This window comes from Nomascus leucogenys, chromosome 2, assembly GCF_006542625.1.
Source record: "Nomascus leucogenys isolate Asia chromosome 2, Asia_NLE_v1, whole genome shotgun sequence".
NCBI lineage: Eukaryota > Metazoa > Chordata > Mammalia > Primates > Hylobatidae > Nomascus > Nomascus leucogenys.
The window spans coordinates 129821064-129835883 of record NC_044382.1 but is presented as its reverse complement, the minus strand read 5'-3'; the positions used below and the strand labels follow the sequence as shown (position 1 = coordinate 129835883).

At 39.0% G+C, this 14820-nt stretch overlaps 1 pseudogene across 1 annotated transcript; it reads right to left on the bottom strand.

Moving 5' to 3' along the window:
• Positions 1-1423: 1423 nt before the first annotated feature.
• On the bottom strand, positions 1424-1884 carry LOC100605175 (annotated as a pseudogene). Its single transcript, XR_001115316.2, has one exon. The product of XR_001115316.2 is annotated as a 60S ribosomal protein L35 pseudogene (transcript).
• Between the last annotated feature and the right edge of the window lie 12936 nt (positions 1885-14820).

The window sequence follows — 14820 nt, the reverse complement described above, 5'->3', positions numbered from 1 at the left end:
GTGCTTTTGGGGTTATATCCAAAAAAATCATTGCTGGATCGATTTTGGGGACCTCTCTAGACTTTCATCTCAAAAAAGAAAGTTTGTATTAAGTCACTTGTCTATGTATAGGACAAGAAAGAAATATATCAAAATGACTTATATAGAATTATTTCATAAGTTGGTCTTATTAATGGTACAAATGTGAATATTATAGAATTTTAGAAATAAATCTGGCAATATCTATGAAAATAAAATATACATATTTTTGAACCTATTATTATTTTTGGAAACCTACAGAAATGAAACCACCAGTCCATAAGGGCATATATACAATGATATTTACTCCAGCCAGCATTGTTCATGGGGGCCAAAACGAAAACAAAACAAAACAGTAATCAAGATGAGTGCCCAGCAAAACATGAATGACTACATTATGATATGTCAACATCATGGAGTATTATGTAGCTACTCAAAGAATAAACTAAAGTTATAAAATGGTACAAGTTGTGTTGAAGGAATTTATGCTATGTGCTATTGAATGGTAAAACTAAGAAATTTATAATATTGCATTAACAAAAACCAAAATCTTATATATTTATAACACTTTTATTCATGTATATGCCTACATACGTTTGTGTATGTGATTAAACTATTATAGAAGGAAGCACGGAAGAATTCTTTTTTTTTTTTTTTAACACGGGGTCCTTGTTGAAGACTCTCACAGTCAGACTCCCTGGAAAGCAGGTTCTGAGATAGAGATTGGCATTCAAGGAGTGAATGGGGGAGTGGCAGAGGGCTCCTTGTGTCAACCACTGAAGGGAAATGAAGGTAGATCAAGCTTAGGGAAGGGTTGGGCTGTGATGAAGTCACAGCAAAAACTGGTTCCACAAGGCCCTCTGGAGCTGAAATACCCCTGTATGTTTTTTCCAAATAGCAGCAAAGGGGCTTTCTTTCCTCACGTTCTCTGTATGCTTTCCCCTTCCAGCCCTCAGCACTGACTAGTCATTGGCTGTGGACTGCCCCAGGAAGGAGGTAAGATGTCATACCCGCAGCTCTCTTCAGCTGAGGGTGAAACTTGGAAGGAAGGATTCGCCTGTGAGCCATCAACTGTCAGCATTCCCAGAAGCTGAGAAGTAAGTTCTTTAGTCCTGAAAAGGGTAAGGAAATCTAGTTGGAATACCATAGTGTCTTCTAAAGAACTGAGTGAAGAATATGGCTGAAATGGGGGAGAGGAGAGGAAGAGGTAGCCATAAAAGAAAAGAAACAAATAATTTTAATAAAATAATGTAAAGAAATGGTAAATGTTACTCTCACTGCAAAGGTTATGAGAGTAATAATACTATGAAACATTCATAATGTTTTCCCTGAATAAACCTCCTTCTGAAATCTTTCTCAATCCAGTTTTCCGGGTCATCCTTATTATTATTATTATTATTTTTTGTCTCAGCCACCTGTGCTTTATTGACAATGCGCCCCTCAGGCCTTGACCGCGTACTTCCGCAGCGGGTACAGCCACTCCTTCCGCTGCTGCTTCTTGGTGTTCAGGTTCTCCTCATGCTTGTTGAGCCGGCGGCGCATGGCGCGTGTCTTCTTAGGCCGCAGGTCCAAGGGCTTGTACTTCTTGCCCTTGTAGAATTTCCTGAGGTTTTCTTTCTGAGTCTGGTTAATAACTGTGAGAACACGGGCAATGGATTTCCGGACGACTCGGATCTTAGAAAGCGTGGAGGCCGCACCGCCTGTCACTTTGACGACGCGCAGCTGGGACATCTCCACCTTCAGGTCGTCCAGCTGTTTCAGCAGCTCCTCCTTCTTCCCGCGAAGATCTCGAGCCTTGATCTTGGCCATTGCTGCACAGGCTGCGGACGCCGCCACCGCCGCCGCCCGCTCCGAGGGAAAGAGGAAGTAGCCATCCTTACTTTTTAATGTACTGTATTTTCTTTGATACCACTGAAGAAATAAAATGCTCAGTAAAGGAGAATTGAGAAGTAAGCTTAAAGGTTTTATTTTTGGAAGGATAAATGGCTGATGGAGTTAGTTGCATCAGTCTATACACTTGGTGCAGTATTTTGGCTATGGTAGCTGTATTCTCAATAAGATCTGTGTTGGAAGAAGAAAATGGTTGGGATAAATAGGTAAGCTTGTTTATAATATACTGTGCCTCAATATATTACAAAATAGCTCTGAACTACTTTAGCTAGATTACACACACAGCTTTATAGTTTGATTTGCTTATTGAACAGCTGTCATGTGCCAGGGAGTTTATTAGGCCCTGGGGACTAGAAACTAAAGACGGTGATTCAGAGCTGGTAGGATAGACAGACAAATAAAAGGCAATCACGGAGCGATAAGTGTTGTGGTATGGATAGATACCATGCTCTAGGAGCTAAAATGACTACCCAAACACAAACTAGAAGATGGTAAGTAGAGGATATCAAAGCTGGGAAGATGAAATTTCTGAATTATGGGGTGGATATTAGGGCCTGTGAATATCAAGGAAGACAACTGGAATGTAATAAGGGCACACTCGGGGAACTGTAAGTAGTTCAATGGATTGCCGTTGAGACTGTAAGCAGTGTGGATTAGGATGAGGACTATTAAGAGACGCTGTTGGAGAAAGAGCAGGGATAAGACCATTCGTCCAGATCCTGACGGGAAACACATGGCACAGTCAAGTGGAATTATTTGAAGAGAGTATAATAAAGCAGCTATTTACAAAAGATGGGGAGGAGAGGAGACCAAGAGTTGGATAATTCTTCCCCAGGCCTGATGCAGGAAGAATTACTGGGGATTTTTTGGAACCTGGAGACAAACGGGCTAAGTAGAGGGGAGCTGCCTTACAGAAGATACCGCTTCTGTGGAGGGGTGCTGTAAACCTGCAGCGACACTGAACACAAACAGCTGAGAGAAGACATACCTTGATGGGACCACAGGGCTCCACAGAGCAGGGGGGCCCATTAATATGTTCTTGTAGTTCTGCATCTTGAAGCATGGGGAGAGGTGGAGAAGAGCAGAGAGTGGGTCTGGAGAGCAGGCTGAGGCAGAGTAAATGTGGGAAGAAAACTTAGGAGACTATGCCAGCGGTCTGGGTGTCTGGGAGAGCAGTCATGGTAGTTGTGTTAGTGGAAAAGATGCAGAGTACAGACACAATCTAGAGATATTTAGAAAGTAAAAATCTCCAGACCTTGGCAACTATTTGGACATGGAAGTCGAGGGAAAGAAACTTGTTAAGCATGATTATCAGGTTTCTGACTAAATTAGATGCACTTTGTGAAAAAAATTCATTTTTCCTTTTGACAGTTACAACTTTTCTCCATATTTCCGCTCTCTTCCCACAAATCTTCATTTATTGCAATGATATTTCACCTATGCTTGATCAGTTTCCCTATGTTACAAAATGAACTCATGTCCTCTTCTTACTTACTCAGTCACTACATCTTCAGAGATTTCCACCCCCGAGTTTCCTCCCCAGGTTCACACAGCACCTTACTTCTTTCTAACTGCCTCCTCTTTTGGATGTACTCTGTGTGCAATTAGCAATGAATGGAAGTAGCATGCTGTCAGTTAGAAGTTTTATGTCATTAAAACTCGTTGGTGACATTGAATTTTCCAGTTACAGTTTCTGTTTATTTCTATCTTGCTCATGTTTCCTTCTTCATAATTACCCCTCTTGTTATCCAAACGACCTATGTCCTTTGCTCTTTCAAGATAACTAATACAATATGTAGTGTCTAAGTATGTAAAAATGCAGAGTAGCCAGTAATAATATACAGTAGTTCACCCTAAAATAGTCAAGTTATTCCTCAAACACATTTTGTATGTATCTGTAAAGAAAATATTGGAAACAAGTCTATCAAAATCTTTTTCTGTTTCAGTGATGGAATTGACTCTCCTGAACTCATGCACGGAAGAAAAAATAAAATACCATCAATTATTTTGTGTTACTATCCTCAAGTCACGATAACTATTTTTTTCATTTGACCATATGAATCCAGTTGTGTATATATTTCATATATGACAGTAAGATACTGAAAACAAGAAACTGAATTCAGGTAATGCTGACATTTGTAACATTTTTGGTGTTACTTTTGAAAATAGATCTAATAATTACAGATTTGACATTATTGTATTCCATTAATGATAATAGTTAGGTTCAAAAATCACACATTCTTTAAGATGAAGCAGAAAGTTCGTATTATCTGGTGGAAAAGAAGCATGACTACTTTCAGCTTGGCTTTGCAAGTTGAAACCATGCAAAGTGAGCCTAGTAATAATGGAAAAAAATCATGATTTTTGTGTAGCGTTTAAATTTTTTGTCTAAACACTCTCTTACTTTTGGGAATAAATATAAAGGAAAATAAAAACTAGTAAAACTAATATTTATTTAGTACACTGTAATTAAAACAGTGGAAACATTAAAAATTAGTGTTTCATTTCTTTGAAAAAATAATAAGACTAGTTTAAGCAGTGCTTTTCTGCTTTTCTTCTTATAATGTAACTTAGCACATGGAGCCAACATCTTTTTTACACCTTGGAAAATTGTCATACTCCTTTCTAAACCTGAATCCGTTTCCAAAATGTTATTTTTTTGTGTTTTGAGTGTTGTAAAATAGCTCGAAGAGTTTGATAATCTGAAGTTTTTTGCTGGCATAACCTCTCTGGTATATCTTTCATCCTTTTTGTCATAACTGCTCATTTAGGTGAGTAAGTTCTAATACTATTCAATTTGACTTCCTGCATGATGGCTTTTCATTTATTTGCTGCACTTACTTCTTTTGACCAGCTCCCTCTTTGGATTATCCATTTTTATAAATGTTACCTGGCTTTATTACTGGGAAACAAGGAGACAACTACACACTTTATGATCTGGGGATAAACCTCGTAACAGATGCATGATGACCAATCTCCAATTTCAGGCAGACCTTGAAAGAAGTGACATGATTAGTACCTGATCATGACCTGCATCTGGTGGTTATATGGTGATTTGTGGGCCAAAGAGCTAGCAGCAAATCGGTCCTTTATGCAATTAATTCTCAGTAAATATACTGTGGTAGCTGAAGTTTGACCTGTGTTATTGGAGTATTGCTGTTATAAAACTAAACTCTAGTAACTGAAATTATGCATAATGGAACAATGCAAAGTGAGGACTGCCGGTATTTTAATCTGTGGCTAAAGGGAGAGCAAAACAAACAAAAATGTTGGGAAATGTCTTAGGCTGGATTGAACAAAAATACAAGTCCTCTTTTGATCGCTCTTCCAACTTGCTATTTGGATTACTTCTAAATTTAGTGTGGGAACATATTATAGTGAAGTGCAGTATATGTATGCTGTTTAGAAGTGAGTAAAATTAACAGCAGTTTTTAATTTATTTGCTATATTTACATTTTACTGTTTTTGAATAGGTAATAAATTCAGGTGGTTAATATTTCAAGAGATACTAAAGGCTATACAATGAAAAAGTCTTACTGTGTTCCCTTTCCCAACTACCATTCTTTTCATTTAGGATAACTGACATTATCCTTCCAGAGATAGTTTATGCATATATAAGCAAAAAAATTCACCAACACATTCACATCACTTTCTCTCCCTTTAAAACACAAATTCTAAGCAGCTAATATTTATTGAGTATTTTCTAGGCACTAGATAATGTGTGAACTATATATGCATTATCTCATTTAATCCCCACCATAAACTTGGTGGTAGGTTATTACTTAGTGGAGAAAAATTGGTCTCTGGCAGTTTAACTTCTTTTTTACAAAACCACACAGTCAGTATGTGGTGTAGTAGCTATTCTCATGTAGGTATTCTGCCTTCTCGAGGGGAGGCTCTTAATGATTAGATTACATTGCCTATGATCTGTATATAGGTCATGCAATTGCAATTCAGTAGTCTAGCAGTCCTTTTACGGTATTGGAAGTTCTTTTTGCTATTTCAATCTGTGAAAATATGGTGCTTAGGGCGTTTGAGAGAAACTAAGGTATTTCCAAAAGCATTAGATATCTTTCTCAAGAGAATATTTGGCCATCATCTGTACTGGGAAATTGGCCAGCTTGCTTGGAGGAAGCCCAACCTTGAGTGCATGTCTGTGTCTGTTCTCCAGAATTGCCAGGCAGTCCCACTCTTTGCTGGGCATTGGAATTCCATCTGATACTCAGTATATATGCATTTATGCATGCACACACACATTTCTTTATTTATTCCTTCATTAACAAATATACCTATTAAGTGTCTTAATCATGCACAATGAAATATGAAGTTCTGGAAAGCTAAAAAACACATCCCAAAGCCTGTGTACTTTTCTGATTTTATTACCTGAGAGCTGCTTGGCAGTTTATGCTAACAGCCTGTTATAAGCAGAGATAATACACTTGTCAGTTCTGCTTAGCAATTGTGCGTGTTTCCCAGACGTCTATTTTCTGAATACATCTCTTGGTGCAGTTTTGGAGGGAGTGCAGAAATGTCTTGCGAGGGAATCTCTTTCTCCACCATGCATTCTTCTCACTTTTCTTTGTTGCATTGGAGGTGCTGAATGTTTTCTCTTGCCTTTTATCCAAGTGCAGAAAGCTTGAAGTTCATGTTCAAAATTTTAAAAAGTCAGGTCACACACACAGACACACACACACACACACACCACACAGGCACTCTCACTCTTTGTTCTGGGAGATCTTGGCATGCATTTTAAGGGCTTCTTCAAGAAACTTCTACCTTTTAAATGAATTACACAAAACCTGATTAACAATTGAATATGAAGGATGATGGTTTTCAAGAGCCACTAATGTTAGGGGAGTGTACTATATGTTTTTCTGCAAGTCTGAAGGCCTTGGATCTTGGTATCACTAGGTATTTATGTTCAAAAGTCATACAATCTATTCTAATATTTAGGGGCTTGGAATCATTTCTTTCAAATACTAGGTTTCTATTTAGAAATATACCCTCCATTTAGCTCAATTCCAGGAACGTATTTTTTAAATTGTGAAAGTTTCTGTATTTGTTTTAAATTTTAGACATAGGGTGAACACTTATTTCCTATCTGTAAAATAACTTATATTGACTTATTTTTGTAATAATCCCTGAAACATAAAATTAAAATATTTCTGTATAGAGATAGCCATATCTCAGTCAATTATCTAATTTGCTACTTTATTTAGAAGTTTGAGCTCAACGCATGTAAGCACCCTAAATGTGCCCTCTTCTCATTTTAAAACCTGTCACTTCTTCCCTCTTTCATGCAAGCTAGTTTGGAATGACATGTTCTTCCAGGTTGCACCTGAGCTCTTTATCTTGTGCTCTGTTCTTCCATGGAACCTTGTTCTGTCACTTGCCTCTCATGTTTCTCCCTTTTGCTGGCTTATTTCCTTAGCCTAACAATGTTCACAGCCATCCTTACCCTCTTTCTCCTTCAATTATTTTAAAAAAATAAACTCAAAAGAGAATTCTATGTTCTCCACCTCATTTATTTTACCACCACCCTTGAAGTCCCTCTTCTAAAATAATCAATGACTTATGATGCCCAACTCTGATGAATCTGTAATCTAGTTAAAGTCTGCAGAATTTGATATAAGTTCTGTCATCTCATGGCTTACAAGTCCAGTGTTCCCTTTTCTGTATCCTTTCATGTGTTCTTTATTGAATCTCCCCTAAATCTAGAGCTTCTCCCACTTTCTACGTTTCTGTATTTGTGTCCCTCTCCTCTGTTTCTCTTTTGTCTCCTGTTTCCTTGGTCAGTTCAGCTTTTTCACAGTTTTACTTATCAACTTTATATGAGTAACTTCCAGATTCATTTCTCTGATATTAACTTTTTGAAAGACCCATATCAGCACTTCCAACTGGTTTCTGGATATCTTTCTTCATTCACTTACTCACTCATTCATTCATTTATATTCATTGTGAACCTACTAAGAGATAGCTACTACTCTAGAGCTATGAAAACAGTAGTGAACAGAACAAAGACCCTGCTCTGCAGAATTTACACTCTAGTGAGAGAAGGAAACAAGCAAATAAAAAAGATGTCCAGTGGTGGTAAGTACTATGGAGAGGAAGCAAATCAAGTAAGAGGATAGAGAGTGAAGGAAATGTAGCCACAAATTTAGACCGATAATCAGTGAAGTCTCTCTATATGATGACACTTAATCAGAAATTCAAAAGAAGTTAGAATGGAAACCACATTCATGTTTGGGGGCAAAGTGTTCTTACAGAGAGAATAGCCTTAGGTCCTGGGGACAAATGTGATGGGAGTAAATCAAGCAGAAGACATGCTCTCTCCTGTTCTCTATCTCTCTCAATATAGAGAAACAACATAGGTGCCCTCAATATTGAAAGAGATTGAGAGAGAGGGAGTGGGGTGAAAGAGAGAAAGTCCTGGGGAAAGAGTTATAATGATACCTCTTTGACCTGACTATTCATATATCTATATGAATGTTAAGACCAAAAAGGTATCATATTCATATATTCATATACATATGAATAGTGAGGTCAATATACAATATACATAGAGTACATACCATATCCAATATACATGTGTATACAAACAATATACACACAGTATTATGTTGTATACATATATTAGTATATGTATATTGTACATAGCATATATTATATATATTGCATATAGTATATAGTATTGTATGCATATTGTTGGGAGCAAGCCCCCCAAAATCTGGCCATAAGCTGTTCCCAAAACTGGCCATAAACAAAATCTCTGCAGCACTGTGACATGCTCATGATGACCAGAACGCCCAAGCTGGAAGGTTGTGGGTTTATGGAATGAGGGCAAGGAACACCTGGCCCGCCCAGGGCGGAAAACTGCTTAAAGGCGTTCTTAAACCACAAATAATAGCATGAGCGATTTATGCCTTAAGGGCAGGTTCCTGCAGCAGTTAACTAGCCCAACCTATTTCTTTAATTCGGCCCATTTTAGTTAATCTAATATCTATGGAAACAATGCTAATGACTGGCTTGCTGTTAATAAATACTCGGGTAAATGTCTGTTTGGGGGTCTCAGCTCTGGAGGCTGTAAGACCCCTGATTTCCCACTTCACGCCTCTATATTTCTGTGTGTGTGTCTTTAATTCCTCTAGTGCCGCTGGGTTAGGGTCTCCTCGACTGAGCTGGTTTCGGCAAGTGGCGTCCTTTCGTGGGGGCTCAGATCCAGGTCGAAGGGTCGCCGGAGCGACGGTTGGAAGGGAAAACTAGCTGGAGGACACCCAAGTACTCTTAAAGCAATCCCTGTGGTGAGTAAGAAGGGGAGCTCGGAAGCATCAGGGTAACAATGGGACAGGTATGGGGTCTGGTTCGTTCCACCTTGGAACTTTTTCACACTGATAACAAGGAGGAACAAGAGTATAGCGAAGTAACAGAAGAGGTTACAGAGCATGTTTATTTGCTGGCTAAAGCTAAAGCGGAAAAGGAAGGAGAGGTTCATCCCTACCATTCTGCACCCCCTCCTTATTATTTTGAAGAAAATGACCCCCCAGATCTTTCTTTTCCAGAGGACACTGGGTGAAAAATAGTTGCCCCAGTGACTGTTCCAGCAGCGCCTCGAGCGACCCCTCTTAGTTCTATCCAGGCAGGAATTCAGTCAGCTAGACAAGAGGGTGATTTGGAGGCTTGGCAGTTCCCTGTTAGAATACACCCCCTAGATCAACAGGGAAATATTACAGATACATTTGAAGCTTGTCCTTTTAAATTACTCAAAGAATTTAAAGAAGCTATTCATACTAAACAAGAATGTAGAAAAAATCAGCGAGTCAGGCCGCCAGATTGGGGAAAAAAGAAAACTGCTGATCCTGAAATATGTCCACAATGTAAAAAAGGAAGACACTGGGCTAGTCAGTGTCACTCCAAGTTTGATAAAGATGGGAACCCGATTTTGGGAAACGCCATGAGGGGCCTGTCCTGGGCCCCGTTCTAAACCAGGGCATTTCCAGCTTAGGCCATTTCCTCACCCCTGTACAATGTCTGTCCCCCGCCATAGCCGGTAGTGCTGCAGTAGACTTATGCTGCACAAAAGCTGCGAGCCTTTTGCCTGGGGAACCCCCACAAAAGGTCCCAACAGGAGTCGGTGGACCCTTGCCAGCAGGACTATAGGATTACTTTTACGAAGGTCTACCGATAGTTTAAAAGGCGTACAAATACATACAGGAGTCATTGATTCCGATTACAATGGGGAAATTCAAATTGTTATATCTACTTCTGTTCCCTGGAAAGCAGAGCCAGGAGAGCGCATAGCACAGCTCCTGATTGTGCCATATGTGGGAATGGGAAAAAGTGAAATTAAACGAACAGGAGGATTTGGAAGCACAAATAAACAAGGCAAAGCAGCTTACTGGGTAAATCAAATTACTGATAAACGTCCTACCTGTGAAATAACTGTTCAGGGAAAGAAATTTAAAGGTTTGGTAGATATAGGAGCGGACATTTCAATCATTTCTCTACAGAACTGGCCGTCCATGTGGCCAATTCCACCCGCTCAATTTAATATAGTTGGAGTAGGTAAAGCTGCTAAGCTATATCAAAGTAGTTATATTTTGCATTGTGAGGGGCCCGATGGACAACTTGGGACTATTCAACCAATTATAACTTCTGTACCTATAAATTTATGGGGAAGAAATTTATTACAACAATGGGGAGCACAAGTTCTAATTCCAGAACAATTATATAGCCCTCAAAGTCAACAAACAATGCATGAAATGAGGTATGTCCCTGGTATGGGACTAGAAAAAAAATTTGCAAGGTTTGAAAGAACCGCTTCAAGCGGAAAAACAAAGTTCCCGCCAGAGATTAGGAAAAGATTTTTGATGGCAGCCATTTTTAAGCCTCCAGAACATATACCTTTACAATGGTTAACAGATAAGCCAATGTGGATAGAACAATGGCTGCTAAGTAAAGAAAAACTGCAGGCTTTAGAGAAATTAGTTGCTGAACAATTAGAAAATGGGCACATAGCTCCAACATTTTCCCCTTGGAATTCTCCAGTTTTTGTAATTAAGAAAAAATCAGGTAACTGGAGAATGTTAACTGACCTAAGAGCCGTCAATTCAGTTATACAACCTATGGGAGCATTACAGCCAGGATTGCCTTCTCCTGCTATAAGTCCGAAAAATTGGCCTTTAATAGTCATAGATTTAAAAGACTGTTTCTTTACTATCCCTTTAGCTGAGCAAGACTGTGAACAGTTTGCCTGTACAATTCCTGCAATAAACAAGCTGCAGCCTGCTAAGCATTTTCATTGTTTTACAGATGGGTCTAGTAATGGTAAAGCTTCTTATTTTGGCTCAAAAAGTAAAGTTTTTCAGATGTCCTATACCTCAGCTTAAAAAGCGGAGCTTGTAGTGGTAATTGAGGTATTGACTGCTTTTGATATGCCTATTAATGTGATTTCTGATTCTTCCTATGTGGTTCACTCCACACAGTTAATTGAAAATGCTCAGTTATGATTTCTTACAGATGAACAACTGGTGACTTTATTTACCCAATTGCAAACAGCAGTTAGGAGTAGAATGCGTCCTTTTTGCATCACTCACATTAGAGCTCATACACCTCTTCCAGGACCTTTAACTAAAGAGAATCAAATGGCTGATCGCCTAGTTGCTACTGCAATATCTAATGCTAGACACTTTCACAATTTAACTGATGTTAATGCCTCTGGTCTCAAACGCAGATACAGCATTACCTGGAAAGAAGCTAAAGCTATTATCCAGCGATGCCCAGCTTGCCAAATGGTACATTCCTCATCTTTTACAGGAGGAGTTAATCCTCAAGGACTGGAACCTAACTCACTTTGGCAAATGGATGTCACACGTGTTCCCTCATTTCGGAGACTAGCTTATGTACATGTATGTGTGGACACCTTTTCTCACTTTGTCTGGGCTACATGCCAAACAGGAGAGTCTTCTGCCTGTGTTAAATGTCATCTTTTGCAATGTTTTGCGGTGATGGGCATCCCAGCTTCTATTAAAAAGATAATGCCCCAGGCTATACTAGCCAAGCTCTAGCTACATTTTTCTCTGTGTGGAATACTAAACACATTACTGGTATCCCATACAATTCTCAAGGTAAAATAATAACTTGGGGTAGAGGTTATGCTTGTGTTTCTCCAGGCAAAAATCAACAGCCGATTTGGATACCATCAAGACACCTGAAACTTTATGAGCCAGATTCTGGGAGGATCCCGAGGACTCCTCAGTTGCAGCCATGTCGAGACTGACGCTGAGGAAGACCCCAACTGTCACGAGCAACACCTGTAGAATGCAGACCCACCTGTCTTGATCTGCAGGACCCACAGATCAAGAAGCTGTCACAGGTGGTGGAAGAAAACCCGAGGAAAGCGGGACAACCAGTCACAATGAATAATTTAATGGTGGCTATGATAGTGGTGATCACCATTGCTGTGAGTATTTCTTCAAGAAGAGCTGACACAGAGAACAATTATATTTATTGGGCATATTTATCAATCTTGGCTGGCAATAATGCCTGGATGTAATCACTCTATGACACAGTTACACATGCTTTCTGATCTCAGTATTTACCATAATAAATCTGCTCCTATAATTGAGGCATACCGCCCTCAAAAGCCTGTTCGTAAACAGGATTGGACCCAGTTAGAAAAAATGGATGTACTTGTTTAGGAAGATTGCTTTGCAGAACAGACAGAGGTGCTGCACAACGATTCCTATGGAATCATTATTAATTGGTCCCCTAAGGGAATATTTAGCCTGAATTGCACCTCTCAGTCTGCGTGCCACGGCCACACTGTGTTCAGATCTTACCACCTCTTACACACACACACACATGCACACACACAGAGTACATATAGAAATATCAGGTCAAAAAGATTTTAGGATCTCATATCACAAAGCACCTTTTGGACTATAGTAAGGATCTTGACCTTGACTTTTTCTCCAAATTAAAGAAGGTATAGGAGAGTTTTGAGCAAAGAAATAACAATACATATCTTATACTTGCAAAGGAACACTTTGGCTGCTTTGTGAAGAAGTGACTGAATGTTCCTAGGTGTGAAAGCAGTTAGATCTGTTAAGAGTGTGACATATTTGGATTGCCGGGAAGATTAATTAAACAAAAACAAAGAGTGTGACATAAAATGTAATAATGGAAAAAAAAGGTGAGAGCTTTTATAGAAGTGGCAATGATGAAGGCTTTAAAAAGTGGTAAGATTCGGGATCTATTTTAGAGGAAGACCTGAAAGAACTTGCTGAAAGACCTGACTTTGGTATGAAAGAGAGTAGTCAAGGATGACTGAGCCATGGAAACTGGTAGATTGGAATTTGTATTCATTCTGAAGCAAAAGACTGGGTTGAACAGGTTTTGGAGGGTAGTGAAATAAAGAGTATGGCTGTGAACCTGCTAAATATGAAATGTCTATTAGGCATCTGAGGGAAAATATTGATTAGGTATTTAGATATGTAGGTCTGGAGTTCAAAGATGAGCTGAAGCAAACTAAAACACGTGATTTGTTAAAGAATATATGTTTAAATAAAAGTCCCCGGACAGGATGAGATCTTTAAGGAACAAGTATAGATAAAGAAGAGAAGTCCAGATGTGAGGACAGCTCTGGGACACTCCAAACTTTAACGGTCAGAAAGATGGGAAGAGATTAGAAAGAGCGACTGAAATACAGAACAGTAAGCACATGTTTCAACAGAGAATGGACAAGTACTTCTAGGAAGACTGGGAAATTGACCATTGAGTTTATTAACATGAAAGTCACTATTTTTGTTAATAGGAAATAAAAAGGCTAGTGTAGTAGTGAACACGGGCTTCCTTGGGAGGGATCAAGAGGGAGCAGAATAAGAGGTGCAGACAGGAAGAAGAACAACTTTTTCAAGAAGTTTTGTTGTACAAGGGAGATGAGTAAAGAGGGGTAGCTTGGTGTTTGCTGGATGGAATGTGAGTCCAGAGGTGGCATTTTTTTAAGGGTGAGGAGAAATAATACAGTGTTTGCATTCTCATGGTACCAAGTGATAAAGAAGGCAAAGCTGCTGCAAGAGAGAGGATAACCATAGGTGTGATATCCTTGTGTCCTTGCCTATGTGGGGAGGTTAGGATTGGGGACATTGGTTTAAGGAGGAACGTTGATGCAACAACCATTCTAGCAGAACAAAATCTAAGTGAACACAGATATAAGCATATGATTAATTCAGTGATGAAAACGTGTGAAGTTCTCCTTTAGTACTTCTAATTTCTCAGTGAAGTAAGCGGATTATCAACTGACAGTGGGGAGGGAGAGGAGATTTGGAGATTTGAGGAGAAAAGAGAATCTGTAAAATAATTATCTAGGAGAGCAGCTATTGAAAAGTTTTTGACAGAAAGAATAGAAATATCACTATCCAGGATGTAAATTCACAACACACACACACACACACACACACACACACACACATTCACACACCTGAAACAAGAGCTTCAAGCAATAATACCCTTACTTCACCTACTGTCACTTCGATTCCACTCTGTTTTATTCACAAAACATGTGTAGTGACTCAGTAAATATTTCGTGACACACTAATGGGCTGCAAGGCACAGTTTGAAAACCATTCATCTAGAAAAATTGAAGAGATTTTGTATAGAAATATAACAGGATTCCTGAGCAGCAAAATAGGCCCACTTAAGAATAGAATGTAAAGTGAGAATGATCAACAAAATCAACCACAATCATTATGTATTCCCCCACCTCCAATTATCCCTCCTGCTGACATCTCTATTCTCAAATCTCCTGTTCTCTAGTAACTCAAATTTTAGACCCATCACTTTTTCTCCCATACTTCATTTCTTTAGCTCCAATCATTAAATTGATCACAAAATTGAAATAATTCTGCCTCTAAA